This window comes from Myxine glutinosa, chromosome 1, assembly GCF_964187855.1.
Source record: "Myxine glutinosa chromosome 1, kmMyxGlut1.1, whole genome shotgun sequence".
Classification (NCBI taxonomy): domain Eukaryota; kingdom Metazoa; phylum Chordata; class Myxini; order Myxiniformes; family Myxinidae; genus Myxine; species Myxine glutinosa.
This window is the reverse complement of record NC_136261.1, coordinates 315160552-315178342: the sequence shown is the minus strand read 5'-3', so window position 1 is coordinate 315178342 and position 17791 is coordinate 315160552. Positions and strand designations below refer to the sequence as shown.

The following is a 17791-nucleotide window of genomic DNA, read 5'->3' as shown; positions in this document are numbered from 1 at the left end:
AATGACAGAATATGTCTTTATTAGAAAAAAAAAAAAAAAGAACCTTGAAGACGACTCTGCTAAAAAATACACCACTCTAACGCATAACCACGAGTTTAAACTACATCTATCTATAATTCCAGTAATCTCTGTCTGTACGTTTGTACGTTTGTACGTCTGTTTGTCTGTGACCGCTGTTTCTCGACAACCACGGGTCCGATATACTTTTAACTTGCCAGGTATATTGCTGGGGACCCGAGGATGTGCCTTTTCAAGGTTTCATATTAATCGGACAATTACTTACCGAGCTATGTCCAAAAAACGATTCAACCAATCAGAGAGCAGCGAACGATCGCGTGTGCCGAACGTGGCGGACACACTCTGCCTCGGATGGCACATTTGAGAGCGTATTCATTTATTTCACGTTTGCAAACTATGTTGGCGTTAAACGATGTTTTACAACTAATAAAACCGAATTTGCGATTCATTCGCTTTCCTGCGCGTTTGTGCACGCGATGGCGATTTCTTTACCAAACTCCGGAAGCCGTTCGCTTTGGACCAAACCATTGCATGTAAATAGAGGGGGGGGGGATTGTCACCGTACTCGCAAGCCGTTCGCTTTGGACCAAACCATTTCATGTAAATAGAGGGGGGGGGATATAATTTTAGATATAGATATAGTACGGGCAATGCCCTAGTTTAAAACAAATATGAAAACTATTTTCATATCACAATGTTAAATATAGAGTATATAGAAGATATTGTTAAAAAAAAATGAGCCCTATCTTCCAATGGTAAACAATTCTCCAAAAAAATCCTGGATCTGGAATAATATCCTGGGCTTCACCAAAAACTAATCAATTCTTCCTTATCCCAAGGGCAATCATCCCACCAACTTTCATCCAAATCCGTTAAGAATTTTTCCAGATATCTTGTACACAAACACACAAACACACACACACACACACACACATACACACACACACACGGACACGATCGAATGCATTACTCCCTGACGGGAGTAACAATGTTGAGCAAGGTTTTCAATCGAGTCCAAAAATGTTTTTAAAAAGTCAAAATGTCAAAATGTCACGCAAAAGACGGGACCCTAACCATAACCATAAAAGACACTGAAGATCCCGAAGACCCTTAAAGACACAAAAGACCCCAAAGGCCCAAAATACCGAAAACACCTGAAGACCCTTTAAGACACAAAAGACCCCAAAGGCCCAAAATACCGAAAAGACCCTGAAGACCCTTAAAGACCATGAAGACCCAAAATACTACAAATACCGAAAAGTTTCAGCTAAAAGACACTGAAGATCCTGAAGACCCTTAAATACACAAAAGACCCCAAAGGCCCAAAATACCGAAAAGACCCTTAAAGACCATGAAGACCCAAAATACTACAAATACAGAAAAGTTTCAGCTATTATATACAATACAATTATCTCTTTATAATAAACAGAGAGAATAAGACAGACATGGTGACAGAAAGAAAGGGATCACAAATCTTGTTCTTTTGCACATGTCAGTCACAATCATTTTCTATCATCACTTGGGGGTTGTGTAGGGCCCCTGCATCCCAGAGCCTCGTATCTCTTGTGCCTTTTCAAACTTGCTCCAAATGTGTTCCTTTCCCGTCCAAAATCCATCTCGCGTGTAGTGACATCTACTCGAAAGTTTCTCTTTCTCAATTGAACACAGCTGCAAGTGAATGCCGATGTGAAGAATTCTGTTTGAATCATTATTTCAGAGCAGAGGTTTATGAAATCTATGACTGTTTGTGCAGTGGAACACCACTTTGCATGCTTGGAACTCGGAATCATAATCGTTGGATCATGCATATTTCAGATAGATGTTTGGAATGCTCACATCAAAGAGAGCTTATTTTAACCCATGATCACTACCTCTTGTGATTCTTCACTATTGAGCGATGGGGCCAAAAACGATTTATTCATGATATCTCAAAACGTTATGTACGAGTTATGACAAAACTAGGTGGATGAGTTGGTTAGGCGACAATAACAAGCTGATTCGATTTTGGTTATGGTCCGGATCCAGATTGAGCCTTTCAGTGGGATACAAATCAGAAACTGTTCAGCCTGGCGGAGGTCATGTCATTCTTGTTCTATCTGCCTTTTTTGGCCAGAGTATCTGTGCAGGCCACATTTTGTGAGTTAAAAAATATCTGAATGATGCACTCCTAACATTCGAGCATCCAATAACTGGAAAAAAAAACGAAAAAAAAAACTAAATATGGAAGGGTGAATGATTATAAGAACAAACAATAATTTGTGTTGAACAAATGATGAAGAGTGTGGAAAATATAGCTGCAGAGGAGTTCTTCCGTAGAATGGACAGGGAGTAAAGAAGATGAGAGTTAGGACAGCATTAAAAGGCAAGGGTCTTTCAGTTAGAGAATAGTTAATGCATGGAATGGTCGTGGCAGCAGAGGGGGTAGAAAGGTTTAAATTGGAATTAAATAAGTGATGATTTCTGGTGTCGGAGTAGCACAGGCATGATGGGCCAAATGACCTGCTCCTGCACCAACGTTCCTTGTGTGGGACGTAGTTACCTTAGCCACCAAAGGCGGTCAGAGGTCATGGTTTCACCCCTGTCTGTCTGTCTGTGAGCATGATATCTCAAAAAGGTATGGACGGATTCGGACGAAACTTGGGTGGATGAGTTGGTTTGGTGACAAGAACAAGGCGATTAGATTTTGGTTCAGGTCCGAATTCATATCCGGACTATCAGTGGCAGGGGCGGATCCGGGGGGAGGGGTGCAGGGGGTGCGCACCCCCCCCCCCTTCGATCCAGGATGAGGGTGCAGGCGGTGCGAATGTGCTGCACTGTTGGACCAGGGAAGAACACAAGGAACTGCAGAAACTTCCAAGAACGCACGAAATGCCGTTTCTGACGATCAATTTTTTTTAATTTCCTGGGGGAGGACCCCCCTCCCCTCCTCCCCCCCCAACGCTATAGTTTCATGCACCCCCCCCCCCCGTCTTGAAATTCCTGGATCCGCCCCTGAGCGGGATACAAAACGTAAACAGTTCAGTCTGGAGGAGGCATGCTCTCTACCGAGTGTACTTCTAGCTTTAGACTTGTGATTATAAAAGACTCAACAGAGGGAATAAATTATTAATTTATCTTTGAAGCACATGCGAAACTCATTTTACATTCAAACAAATACATTGGTGGGGCGTTCAAAATGTTCTGCAAATGAGACATTCACGAGGCTAACTCACGTGTTATCATTTATTATACACACAATGAAAATAAAAGAAACCTTGGCGTATTTTGGATTTATGTTTCTAATTCTTAGGACATTTTGAAGGGCTCTCATAATGCCACAAGGAAACTACAGTCAGCAGTAATTATGCCCAGAAAGGTAACTGTAAAATGAATATATAAAGGAACGAACAACAGATGGATAAAATTGGGCATCATTCCCAGATTCAACCACTGCGGGTCACTCTGAGAGCGCAACTCAACTTGGAAACCGGAGGATTAACTATCGATTGGTCGAGTCTGTAACGCTCCCTTCCGACACTCCCACACTCCACCCCTGAGCAACTCCAAGTTCGGAGGCAATGGGGAGGTGCTGATGACATCATGTCTGGTTGCCATTGGAGACCAGACAGCTGGGACGTGACTGCCTGGAGTGGGAGGGGATTCGGTGCGTAAAGAAGGACTCCGAGAACAGCAGAGAGCGGTGCGGACAGGGCAGGCAGAAGTGAGTGGTCTGTGACGGTGTAAGTTTGAGGATCCTGTCCGACAATAATGGGATGCTAGTTTTGAGAAGTTTAAGCGAAACGTATCATTGTGAAAGGGAGGAAGGGATTTGATGATGGATATTAAATGAGATGGTTTGGAAAAGTATAGTGGAGACATGGATGAAAAAGGAATAGGGAGTCAATCAACAGATAACAGGTCTTTTCTCCAATAATGGAAGGTTGGCAGTGGAAAACCATCTGTAAGTGGTCTGTGGAAAACAAAGTCTGCTGTTAGTGTGAAAGACCTTTAGAGGGTGGCATGGAGAACGCCATATAGTGTTACAGATGGAAACTATTTAGGGAAAAAAAGGGGCCGTTGCAAAACAGGGAATTAATATACAGGGAGTAAGTGGTAAGTGGGGGCTTACGTGGTACCTTGGAGGTGGTGTGCTCGAATTTGAGCCGTCTCGTCTGGGTTCGATTCCTGGCTCGACAACATCCGTGCTATCCTGATGCTTTGCAGGCACGTTGCATCAACGACTGAGCTGTCTTTGCGAGAGGTGTGATGAGCCGGATGTCTCATCTGTCGATGTCAAAATCCCACCTATGCAAATCAGCCATTTGGTCCTGATAGGCGCTACCATTATAAAAGCCTGAATTTATTAGGCCTTTTGTTTATGGTTACTTTAGAGTGGAGATCATGTGACACGGACAGACATACTCACGCACGAGCCAGGAAGTTCTGCAGAGCATGAATGTCGACACATGCAACTGGTAAAGTTAATGATTTCAGGAATGGAGAATGATCAACTAGAGTTGACAAAGAAAAAGGTCAGGTGTGTGGAATGGATGCATTCCTTAAACAGTGCTGACTGAGAGATCTGATGAATTGCTTCAGCTTATACTACACTGAGCCAAACCATAATACAACCGTAAACTCTCACAACACAGATACAACTACAGTGCCTTCAGAAAGTATTCACATCCCTTGACTTTTTCACATTTTGTTGTTACAGCCTGAATTGAAAATGGATTAAATTGAGATTTTTGTTACTGATCTACACATAATACCCCATTGCGTCAAACTGAATTTTTTATATTTTTTTTAAAGAAATTTCCATAAATCAATTAAAAATGAAGCACAAAATATCTAATTAACATAAGTATTCAACCCCCTGAGCCAATACTTCGTAGAAGCACCTTTGGCAGTGATTACAGTTTTGAGTCTTCTTGTATATGTCTGTATCAGCTTTGCACATCTGGACTTGGGAAGTCTCACCCATTCCTGCTTGCAGATTTGCTCAAGCTCTGCCAAGTTGAATTGGGAGTGTTGGTGAACAGCAATTGTGAAGTCTTTCCACAGATTCTCAATGGGATTTAAATCTGGGCTTTGAGTGGACCACTCAAGGACTTTAACATTCTTGTTCTGAAGCCATTCCAGTGTTGCTTTGGCTGTATGCTTGAGGTCATTGTCCTGTTGCAACGTAAATCTTCACCACAGTCGAAGTTTTTTGCACTCTGAAGCAGGTTCTCCTCAAGGATTTGCCTGTATTTGCCTCCTTTCATTGTTCCCTCTATCATTACAAGTCTCCCAGTCCCTGCCGCTGAAAAGCATCCCCATAGCATGATACTGCCACCACTATGCTTCACCGTAGGGATGGTGTTAGATGGGTGATGAGATGTGCTTGGTTTCCACCAGATGTAGCACTTTGCATTCAGGCTAAAGAGTTAAATTTTGTCTCATCAGACCACAGAATATTTCGCCGAATGCTCTCAGAGCCTTTCACCTGCCTCTTTGGAAACTCCAAGTGTGCTGTCACATGCCATTTTCTCAGGAGTGGCTTCCATCTGTCCACTCTCCCTCCCATAAAGCCTACGTTTGTGAAATGCTGCAGAGACTGTTTTCTTTCCGGCAGGTTCTGCCATCTCAGCCAAGAAAGTCTGTCGTTCTGCCGGTGTGGTCATTGGGTTATTGGTCACCTCCCTGACTAAGGTCCTTCTTACCCGGTTGCTCAGTTTGTTCGGACAGCCAGCTCTAGGAAGAGTCTGGGTAGTTCCATATTCTTTCCCTTTGCTGATGGATCTCACTGTGTTCTTGGAACTTTCAATACTTTAAATTGTTTTATACCCCTCCCCAGATCTATGCCTCCTCACAATTCTATGTCAGAGTTTTACGGACAGTTCCTTAGACTTTGTGGTGGAGTTTCTGCTCTGACATGCACTGTCAACTGTGGGATCTTGTATAGAAAGGTGTATTTCTTTCTAAATCATGCCCAATCAATTTAATTGGCCACAGGTGGACTCCAATTAAGTTGTAGAGACCCTCAAGGATGATCAAAGGAAATTGGGTGCACCTGAGTTCAATTTGGAGTGTCGTAGCAAAGGGGTGAATACTTATTGACTCAAGACATTTCTGCTTTTCATTTTTAATTATTTCGTAATTTGTTGTCCACTCTGAAATTATGGGGTATTATGTGTCGATCAGTGACAAAAAAATCTCAATTTAATCAATTTGGAATTCAGACTGTAACACAACAAAATGTGAAAAAGTCAAGGGGTGTGAATACTTTCTGGTGGCACTGTATATCTACATACAATGTATTACATTGAAACCTGTTAAAAGACCTAGTAACTGATTTAATGACCAGCTGGATCAACTACTGGCCTTCATCTATCTATAATTCCAGTAATCTCTGTGTGTGTGTGTGTGTGTGTGTGTGTGTGTGTGTGTGTGTGTGTGTGTGTGTGTGTGTGTGTGTATGTGTGTATGTCTGTGACCGCTGTTTCTCGACAACCACGGGTCCGATATACTTGAAACTTGCCAGGTATATTGCTGGGGACCTGAGGATGTGCCTTTTCAAGGTTTCATATTAATCGGACAAGTAGTTACCGAGCTATGGCGATTTCTTTACCAAACTCCGCAAGCCGTTCGCTTTGGACCAAACCATTTCATGTAAATAGAGGGGGGGGATTGTCACCGTACTCGCAAGCCGTTCGCTTTGGACCAAACCATTTCATGTAAATAGAGGGGGGGGGATATAATTTTAGATATATATATAGTACGGGCATGCCCTAGTTCATCATAAAGGCAGGTTGTTTTTTTTCAGAAGTAAATAGGACAGTGCAGTAAAACTATAGAACTACTCTAAGCCTGTTCAGTCAGACACCTAATCTTTCGAGGTTATCTTACAGAATCAGACATACATTATAATCGCTAAACATTGCCAGACGTGACATTTTGAGGATGCAAAATCTAAGCTCATGGAAGAGCGAGGGAACAGAGGGTAAAAACGCATTGTAATGACAGTGGAGCCACAGGTGGACACAACAATATCAAATTTCAAAACAAGTGCAAGGAGGGCAAAAAATAAGTACGTAGAGGCTTGGGTTCTCAGCTCTGCATTGGCCTATTGGGTGTTCCCATTTGAGCACTTACCTCTTGTTGCAGATATCCCAGGTTTAAATGCCATACACTTTTTGGGTTTGTCCATTGTCTAGTGCATGCACTTGTAGTCAAGTCTCCTGATGTTTTTGTTCTGCACACAGCAAGCTCCTCAAAAGCCCTTTAACCCTGTTAAAAAGGCCTTCAAGACAAGTAAGTCAAACATGAAGGCCAAGTATAAAGAGAAGGCATTAAGTGAGGTGTTTAAAAAAAGGACTAACATTTTTTAGAGTATCTCGGTTGTTTCGTATGCAGCCTATGACTGCTTGGCTGCATCACTTTCTGGGAGAGCCACTGTGCCGCTGATGCAGTGCCCCCTGTTACCAGTCAGCTGGTACTCATTTTGCCAACCACGGAAGGATGACGGGCTGAATCAACCCACCTGGTGTTAGTTCAATGGCGAGACAGGTGCTCAAACTCAGAACCCAAGATCTCAAGTCATCCGCCTTAACCGGTAAGCCAACACCAGGCTTAGGGAAAGGGTAAGAGGCAGGAACGGATGATAAATAATGTGGTATACCTGGGTACTGGAAAATCATTCACTATTTTGTTGAAACATAATTTTCATTCGAAAAGATTGCATTTTTCAAAATTTGATAAAACAAAAATTATTTGAGTTATTTAATGCTATGAAAATGTAATAATAGCAATTACAATGACGTGATGTCCTGCTATTCGGAGTTATACAACAAAAACGAGTCAAACGAAGTATGTATACACACACATGATTCTGATGTACCATACAGTACATAGGGTTGGTGCTGCCGAAGTAGTTTATTGGTAAGGTTTATACTGGGTGGTTTGCCATTGCCTTACCAACATGGTTTGTCCATGCTCTATGCTTTTAACTGCTAAGCTTCAGGAACTGTCATGACATTTTAAAGTCTTTGGTATGACATGATCGGGGTTCAAAACTCCGACCTCCCAGACTCTGAGCTCGTGCTTTAACCATTACACCACTGAGTTGTGGAAGTACAGCCCGTACAAATGTTAATGACAGGCGGATGATGTGTTGGTTTGGCATGTGTATAATAAAGTAGTTCCATCATGGCTACTCACTAAACTGGTGTTTCTCGATCATTCCCTGTTGTCAGGGAACACTTCCCCCTTCAGCCATTCATATAGTCCCCCGTACCTTTTGATCAACTTTCTCTTTTGCACACTTCTCTCTCTAATCATCGACTCCTCTGGCTACCTATTCACCCACCATCTGGGTCATCCCTGGGTCTACTTCAAATTGAGCAGTTTCAGTTATTCTGAGGCACCATGTACTTTTATCAAATTTATAACTGGGTGGTGATCATATAAGTTAACATAGAGTTAAAGAAATTAACTTAACCCTCCTCCTCCACCCCCCACCCCCACTCCCAACCACACACGCACACACACACACACACACGGCACATCATCAACTGTTTCAACTAGTCTGCTAAGCTGGGACGGCGAACGAATCATAATAAATGCATAAGATCAAGAACACTGCACCAAAGAAATGAAAAAGATGGCGGGACTGAAACAGATGGGCAAGTGTAGATTCTGCAAGACAGAAACAGAAAGTACTAATCACCTGCTCTCGGGATGCAAAAAACTATTATCAGAACAACTTTACACACAACGGCACAACAAAGTATGTGAAGTGATTCATTGGCAAATCTGCAAAAAATTAAACATCCCAGTGCCAGACAACTCAGGGAAACACGAACCAAGGGCAATCGTTGAAAATGAGGACGTCGTGCCTACGTATGACCTGATGATTCCATCGAGCGTGAACATAGAAAACAAAGCATTGCGTCAGGACATTGTACACAGGAACAAAAAGGAAAAGACAGCGTTGTTGATTGAGATATCAGTACCCAGCGATTTTACCCTAAACAACCCAGAAATCAAGAAAATTACCAAATACCAGGACCTCAAAAATGAGGCCAAGAGATCTTGGAAGCTGAAGAGCATTGGAATTGTAAAAGTGACAAGTCAGGAGACAACGATGATTCAAGAGCGAGCGGTATTCAATGACAAAGGACGGACTATAACCGAAACAGGCCCGGACTGGGGGGTCGGGGGCACACCGCATGTCGGCCCCCGACATGCGGTGTACATGCCTATTTACAAAGGGCCCCAATGCGCTGCGTGCGCAGGCCTTTAAGAGCCAGCTGTATGTAATTGTGTGTGGTGCTGGCGTGGAAATGTCAAAACGAAGGTTACTGACCTTGAAATGAGATAGAAAATAATGTATAATCAGTTATGAGGTTAGTTAGCTACACAATACCGAAAATTCGGTTCGATTCCGACAACTTTGAAAATTTGACCTTTGTGACCTTCAACGGTCAAAGGTCGAAGATTCTTAAATTTGTTGAAAAACTTGTATTTCATGATGTATGTGATAATATAAGATCATGTACGACATTTCACCCTATCAGGAAGCGAACAATGTAATAAAACCATCAAAAATCGACTTTTCTAAATTCCGTGACCTTGTGACCTTGACCTTGGGGCGAAAATGAAAAATCGACCTCCGTGGGGCTGGACACATGACATTGGCCTAACCAAATACCGAAACCCCTTGTCAGATTCCACCAAACCCCTCGGAGAAGATGCAGCTTGAACTCGATTACCCCCTAAAAAGACATCTTTTTGGGACGTGGCTCCGCCCACAATGGGCGCAATACGCCCACTCTCGGCAGGACACAACTAGATCATGATATCAACCTCCCACACAAGTTTCATCAAGATCGGATGATATCATCGGGTAGTTAAGCTGTGGACAGACAGACAGACAGACACCCATGACGAATATAGTGGTCACTCTGTTTGATAACTCGTGAACAAATAATTGGAGCAACAGGAATAATAAAGAAGAACCTCATTTGATTTATTTTGAAAACCATCCCTGGGAATATTAGCACAAATTAACTACAACTGGAGGCAATCTGGTGTTTGGTGATGATCCTGAAAAGAGCCCTTGGAACAAAACTCTGAAAAAGTTGAACAGCTTGGTCCATGAACCGTGATTCCTTCCCGAAGCGGAGGAGGATACATTGGGTCCTGGGAGGACTCCGTTCCACCTCCTGAAACACACAAATGGAGAAAGCAACGAACAAGACACACACACACACACACACACACACACACACACACACACACACACACACTAAACAGGTGGATACTTTGAGACCTGGAAGAGCTCCATTCCACCTTCTGAAACCCGTTTCACCAATTTTTTTTAGCAGTCGGAACTGCTGCTAAGCTAAATTCCGCAGTTTAACTTTTGAAATTTGGCTCAGGTTAAGATATTCTAGACTCTAGAGCTTATCACATTTTCGTTGTAAAATGTGTGGAAATTAAATAAAGGCACGAACACTGGCCTGGAGACTCAGGTAGATGTCCGTAGACACCCGGAGACCTCTGTAGACGTCTGGAGACATCCGTCGACACCCAGGGATGTCCTTAGACACCCACGGATGTCCTTCGACACCCAGGGATGTCCTTCGACACCCAATGACGTCCGTAGACACCCAGGGATGTCCTTCGACACCCAGTGACGTCCGTAGACACCCGGAGAACAAATTAACACTTTCAAATATTTGTAATGATTTTGTTGCTCAACAGAGTGATATTCTTCGATGTTTGTTCGTTTTAGTCAGGTTCACGATGTTTTTTCGTTCAAAATCATGCTAGATTAGCAAATCTATACATTTTTGGAAACGTTATTACATGGAAAATCTGAAAATCAATGTTTACATTTGCCAATTCCGACCAATTCGATTCGACCAATTCGACCATTCGACCAATTCCATTCGACCAATTCGACCATTCGACCAATCGCTTCGATCGACCATTCGACCATTCGACCAATCGCTTCGATCGACCATTCGACCATTCGACCATTCGACCATTCGACCATTCCACCATTCGACCAATTCGATCGATTCGATTCATCGAATTCGATTCGATCGACCATTCGACCAATTCGATTTGCCAATCAATTTGACCGACCTTTGCTTGTGTGGAACGGACTGTGAAAACGATGCGGACTATATTGTCGGATACGACACACAGGACAGTGATGACGAACTCTAAATGGCATATTCTGTAATCGTGTATGTTTGATGCCATTGACTGCCTGTGTATATTTTGTCATTGACTGCCTGTGTAGATGTGAAGTTATACTGACTGCATGTGTATATATGATTTTGCTGACTGCCTGTGTATGTTTGGTGATATGAATTATTGTGATACATTTTGATGTTATTAACTGCCTGTACAAAATGATAACATGTATTTGATTATGCAACTTATCGCGAATATAAAGACAGTATTTTGCAATTCCAAACCTTTGATTCGTGTCTTACCATTCCCCATAGCACTAATTTGATACTTTCATTGGATTCCTTGTCCCTGAAAATATAGGTTTAGTATATTTTAAAAAGTTTTTAGGGTAATTAGAGGCAGAAATAGAACAAAATATGTATTTTACAGTGGCCATTTTGAAAATCCAAAATGGCCGCCATACAGGTATCTCTCCAAATGTAAACATTGATTTTTAGTTTCCTTATGCTATAACCTTTCCAAAAATGTATAGGTTTGCTAATCTACCATGATTTTGAACGAAATATAATTTATTGACATAGTGAACCTGACTATTTTCATCATTTTGTGCGACTTGCTTTCATTTAGCATATTATTACATTTTATTAGGAGGTTGGAGCGATGCTATCTTCTATAGAAAAGTGAATGAGACGGATGTTTGTTTGTCATTTCCTTTTTAAACTTTTAAACCGTCATTTTCTCACAATTAATAACTTATAGACACAAGAGCCACTACCTATTGCTAAGAAGGTGGTGGTGTCTGGAGGGAGGGGTGGGAGGAGGCACTTGGCTTTGCCCGGCAACGCCGGGTACCTTTGCTGGTGTATATTCAAAAACAGGATTGATGCCAGAACACTATATCTGAAGTGACATTGGCATCAAGAGATACAGCATGCAATAAGATTCCACCCATTGCTCGTTTGCATTGTCAAGCACACAGGCAATTTGTTAGCCAGTCTACGGGGGAATTCTGGACACCATTTGCTGACAGTTTGGAAATCAGGGCGAGGTGCCAAGGGGGAATGACAGTAGATGTTCAGTGAGACAGCCGTGACCTCTTGTTTGATATTGTGGGCATACATCCATGCTGACATAGAAGAAGCATGTCAAAGCTAGAATTACCTGGGCATAAGCAAAACTGATCGTCTGAGATCAAAGAATTACAGAAAAGATGAGTCCGCAAGTCTGTTGGGATTATAATTTTCCTAACTTTGCGTATAGCAACCAGAAGGCTAGGATTAAGGTCAGTTTTGTGGGTGTAACATTGGCAATTTTCCATGATGCAGGCTGGTGGCCCTTGCAAAACGACTTGAAAAAAGGGAGTGTACAAGGCAGTTTGAGTATTAGGGCACTGTTGCCATCTTGGCTTGTATTGGTGGAGGAGTTAAGAGAGGCTAGGAAATTCTTAACCTTGGCAGCAATTTCACATGCTGTAGGATGTTTTCGGCAAGGGGGTGAAGGATGGACACAGGAAGAGTGGGATTAGGGACCTACAGTTTTTTGGGTTTTTTTTTTTTACAAAGATAGAGTGAACATAGTCAGCATTAGCATGAGCAGTGCCCTTCAAGAGTGAAAGAACACATGTGGAGCATGTTCCAGAGGTAAATGACCGACAGCAACCAATATTTTGCGGACAATGAAAGACTTGTGAGTTTGAACCTCAAGTGGACCCGATGCTGAATCCTGATGCATCTGAGGATGGAAACATCATGGTTACAAAGTTACGGAAACACTATATATAAGTTCCCATCAGTAAAGTTACCTTTCCAGGAAACAAGCGAAAGCTGCATTTTGGAAATTGTCTCGCCTCGTTTATAGTTCGACCAGAGACGACATGTTGGACAGGTTAACTGGAGCTGTGAGGGAATGAAATATTGGAGCAGAGAGAATAGTTTCTTAATAAAGGCATGCTTTGCACATCTAGTGTATGTCCGGATATGAGTAGATAATGAACCAGGCCAGTGGAAAGGATGGAGGACTGTAGGCCGACCAATTTGCTTGATTAATCTGCCAACACCACACTGCCTTAGTGGATCCTTGAAGACCGCAATTCCAGGGCAACAGACCCTTTCAGGAGTATGTGATTTGATGAACTAAGGGTGGCAGATAAAGAGCTGGGGAGGTTAGAGGGAAAGTTGGGTGTCAATAACTCCAGCAGTGTGGGGCCAGAAGGAGAAATATTGGTTAGGAATACGACAGATTGTGTGAGGCCAGAAGTGTTACAAGAGGCCTTGGCTGCAGTACTATGGTCAGTGGTTGGTGGACCAACACCGAGCCAGCTGGAATAGTAAAAGTTCAAACTGCCATGGATAAGGGAGAGAGTGATGGGAGGATATGAGGGAGGCAAAATTGGCTGAGAGAGCCTCATACCTTTTATGACCACAAGAAGAGATTGAGTGCTGGGGGATGCGGGGGTTTGTGGCCATCTTGGAGTTAACCGCCATGCAGAATTTGTAAACAAACAGATTAATGCTGGTGCCATTAAAATCATCTAGAAATGGCCAGAAATGCTTATGCACCAGAAGTGCATAGTTCCCAGATTTCACTCTTTTGAAAAGGAATCCAACAGAAAATCTCTGGCAAAACCAAACTTCTCAAAAGGAACAACATGCTGCAGAATTATCTCAAACTATAAAAACAATTACAAGGGTTTTCTTAGACCACACCGCAACATGTTTCATAATGCTACAGAAAATGTGAAGGGAAGTTGCAAGTCTTGGTGACATACGAGTTTAGTTAGTCATTAGTGTTAGCGCACATGTTTAAACTCATTTGAGGGATGGCAATTTCATCGTTGTTGACTGGAATTCTTATTGATGCAAGCACAGGAAGTAAAGAAGAAGATGAAATCTCCTATTGTGCGGAGGTCATTGCTACCTTTCCAATAGAGTTAAAACCTCAGGGTTGGATAGGTCTACTGAAAGGTAGGTGAGTGCAACCCAGAACTTTATTACCTCTGCCACCAAAGGTGGACGGAGGTCATGTTTTCACCTCTGTTTGTCTGTCTGTCTGTTTCTGATCACGATATCTCAAAAAGATGTGGACTGATTCGGCCAAAATTTGGTGCAGATGTTGGGTATGTGACAAGGACGATATTATTAGATTTTGGTGAAGATCCGGATCCGGATCTGAGAATTTTGAAGTGATTCTTCACCATTGAAAAATAGGGCAAAAAAAATCGATATATAACACGATATCTCAATAAGTTGTGGATGGATTTGGACGAAACTTGGTGGACTGCTTGAGTGCGTGACAAAGAAGAGTCGATTCGATTTTGGTGAAGATTCGAATTTTAAAAGTGATTTTTCACCATCGAGTGATCGGGTTAAATATATATATATAAAACACAGTGTGTGTGTGTGTGTGTGTGTGTGTGTGTGTGCGTGTGCGTGTGTGTGTAATGTTACCGATAGACTCCTAAACGTAGAGGCTTACGTGCTTGATATTTGGCATAGACATGGCCATTGAGCGTGGGACGAACATGGCCGAACTCAAAATATTTGACGATCCATATTTTTTATTCATATTTACCTCAGCGCATTTCAGCGCACGGAATCAACGGAATCAGAGCAGGTGGGCGCTGATTCGCTCAGAGCGATCACGTGATGATGCTATGAACGCTATGACGCTATGAACGATATGACGCTATGAACGCTATGACGCTATGAAAAAAAAATCGCTATGACGCTATGAAACGCTATGACGCTATGACCGCTATGAAAAAAAAAATCGCTATGACGCTATGAAACGCTATGACGCTATGAACGCTATGACGCTATGAACGATATGACGCTATGAAAAAAAAAATCGCTATGACGCTATGAAACGCTATGACGCTATGAACGCTATGACGCTATGAACGATATGACGCTATGAACGCTATGACGCTATGAAAAAAAAAAATCGCTATGACGCTATGAAACGCTATGAACGCTATGACGCTATGAAAAAAAAAATCGCTATGACGCTATGAAACGCTATGACGCTATGAACGCTATGACGCTATGAACGATATGACGCTATGAACGCTATGACGCTATGACAAGAAAAATCGCTATGACGCTATGAAACGCTATGAACGCTATGACGCTATGAAAAAAAAAATCGCTATGACGCTATGAAACGCTATGACGCTATGAACGCTATGACGCTATGAACGCTATGACGCTATGACCGCTATGAAAAAAAAAATCGCTATGACGCTATGAAACGCTATGACGCTATGAACGCTATGACGCTATGAACGATATGACGCTATGAACGCTATGACGCTATGAAAAGAAAAATCGCTATGACGCTATGAAACGCTATGAACGCTATGACGCTATGAACGCTATGACAAAAAAAATCGCTCGCTTTGCCAAGGGGCTCGCTCCCCCCCCCCCCCCCCCCGTTCCCCTCCCCTCCCCTGCTATAGCACGATATCTCAAAAAGTCGTGGACTGATTCGGACGAAACTTTGTGGACAGGATGGGTGTGTGACAAGTACAAAACGTTTCGATTTTAGTGAAGATTCGAATAAGATATTTTTCTAATTTTTTCAATTGATTCTTCACCATTGACATTGAGTGACAGGATCAAAAACGATATGCAGCATGAGGTTTGAAAAAGTTGTGGACTTTCTGAGAAAACTTGGTGGATGAGTTGGGTCGGTGACAAGAACAAGCCGATTAGATTTTGGTTCAGGTCCAGATCCAGATCTTACCGATAAGTGGAATACAAAACGTAAACTTCAACCTGGCGGAGGTATGCTCAGCAGCTGGCCTGTTACCTGTAAGATGGTACTCATTTTGCTGACCTGATGAGAAGGATAGCAGGCTGAGTCAACCCACCCGGTGTTATTCCAATGGCACGACGGGGGCTTGAACTCAGCCCTAAGATCTTAAGCCAGCAACCTTAACCGTGAAGCCAACACAAGGCTTCTGACAGTCAGTGGTTAGACTATTTTCTTATTCCAACTGGATAATTAGATTTCCATTCATCATGTTGGATCCTGTACTTTTGACAGGTGAAAGCTTTGTCTTATAGTTGAGACCTGTGATTTAAAGTTGTGAGTACTACATATGTTTGGATTAAGTCCAGGAACAAATTGTAAGTTTGTCGCAAATCTTCTGCCAATTCATATTTCTTGATGTTTAGGTATTGTAAAGTATCATGTATCTCAGTGAGGCCCAATTGCTTTTCTTGAGGAGTTGCGGTGGCACCAAATAAGAATGGTCAAGCAAAAACTGGGTAATCCTTTCTATTTATCACTTGCATACATACCACCATTTGGTTGGAAGGATATCTCAGAGGTAGTACAATCACCTTGAAGTGTATAATGGAGATCTGTAGATCCCTTCCCATCTGCAGCTTTCCCATCCATCCCCGAGAGTCCGAGACCCTGATATACTGAACCCTGTGGGGAGGTGGCTTACAATCACACAGCTTGCGTTCTCAGCATGGAAAGATAACCCAACTGAGGGTAACTTTCATTCCATGAAACTCACAACAAGTTTATTTCAATGCTGAAGCGAGACGGAAAACATCGTCTTACAAGTCTCAAGGCTGAACTCTCTAAGCAGTTTCCATCCTGCAAGTCATGGTGGGGCCTTGTCAATTCCGTCTCTGGTGTACAGAACCACTCCCCCAATCCCATCAATCACCTCAAAAGGCATTACTGCGGAATATCTAAACTCTGTCTTGGCCACCAAGTCTCGTGTACACAACCGATCACGTTTTGACCTCATCTTACCATTGTCTATTGTCTCTGTGTCCTCAAGCGAAAAGGTAGAGAAAGTATTGTCCACGACTTTCACCCTGCTTCGGCAACAGGACCAGATGGCATCGGTTTTCTCAAAGTATGCTCTGCCATTCTTGCCTCCACTTTGTCTGCACTATTCAGTCTGTCCTGATGTGACCGCCTCCCTTCTGCATGGAAGTCACAAACATCACTCCCGTCCACAAGTAGGGTGCAAAAACAAACTCAACCAACCATAGGCCAAGGTGAGCTTGCTTTGAATTACAGGCAAAGTCATGGAATCCATCATTGCTTCAAATATCAAGTATTTCCAGTTTTCAAACAACGTGATCTCTAACCATCAGATTGGATACTGTTCCACTCAATCAACTCTGGATATGTTTGTGCTCTCTCTCTCTCAGCAATGATTGGAGGCCTTCAATCTCCAAGAAGAGGTCAGGACTGTTTCCCTGGACATATCACAGGCATTCAACATAGCCTGGCATCCTGGTTTGCATGCAAAGCTCTCTGCCTTTGAAATAGAATACTGCCTTCATTCCTGGATTTCTGACTCCGTCCACTGATGTAGTAAACATGTTGCTGAAAATGGAGCCCTCTCGTCCTTAAGGAAGGTTGGAGTTCCCTAAGGCAGTGTGTTGGGCCCAGTCTTATCCTTCATCAAAAAATAGAATTACACTTTAGAACACTTTAGAATTCAACACGATGGGTTATAAAACTTCTTCTTCTTCTTTTTTGATGGATGGACAGAGGGAAGGAAGGACATAGCCAAATGTTTAAGTGGCTTCACAGCTTAAAATGACCTATCTGCTGCTCTGGTAAACCTTCG

The 17791-nt window shown here is 42.6% G+C and overlaps 1 protein-coding gene and 1 long non-coding RNA gene across 8 annotated transcripts in view; one reads left to right on the top strand and one right to left on the bottom strand.

Moving 5' to 3' along the window:
* LOC137440265 (nuclear factor 1) overlaps positions 1-17791 on the bottom strand; it is a 409428-nt gene that overhangs the window by 103599 nt on the left and 288038 nt on the right. The gene's annotated exons all lie outside the window — the stretch shown is intronic.
* Positions 3642-17791, top strand: part of LOC137410673 (uncharacterized) — an 80337-nt gene continuing 66187 nt past the window's right edge. Inside the window, exons 1-2 of the long non-coding RNA XR_013621640.1 lie at positions 3642-3718; positions 7396-7594. This is a non-coding gene — a long non-coding RNA (uncharacterized LOC137410673). The remainder of the gene's footprint in view (positions 3719-7395; positions 7595-17791) is intronic.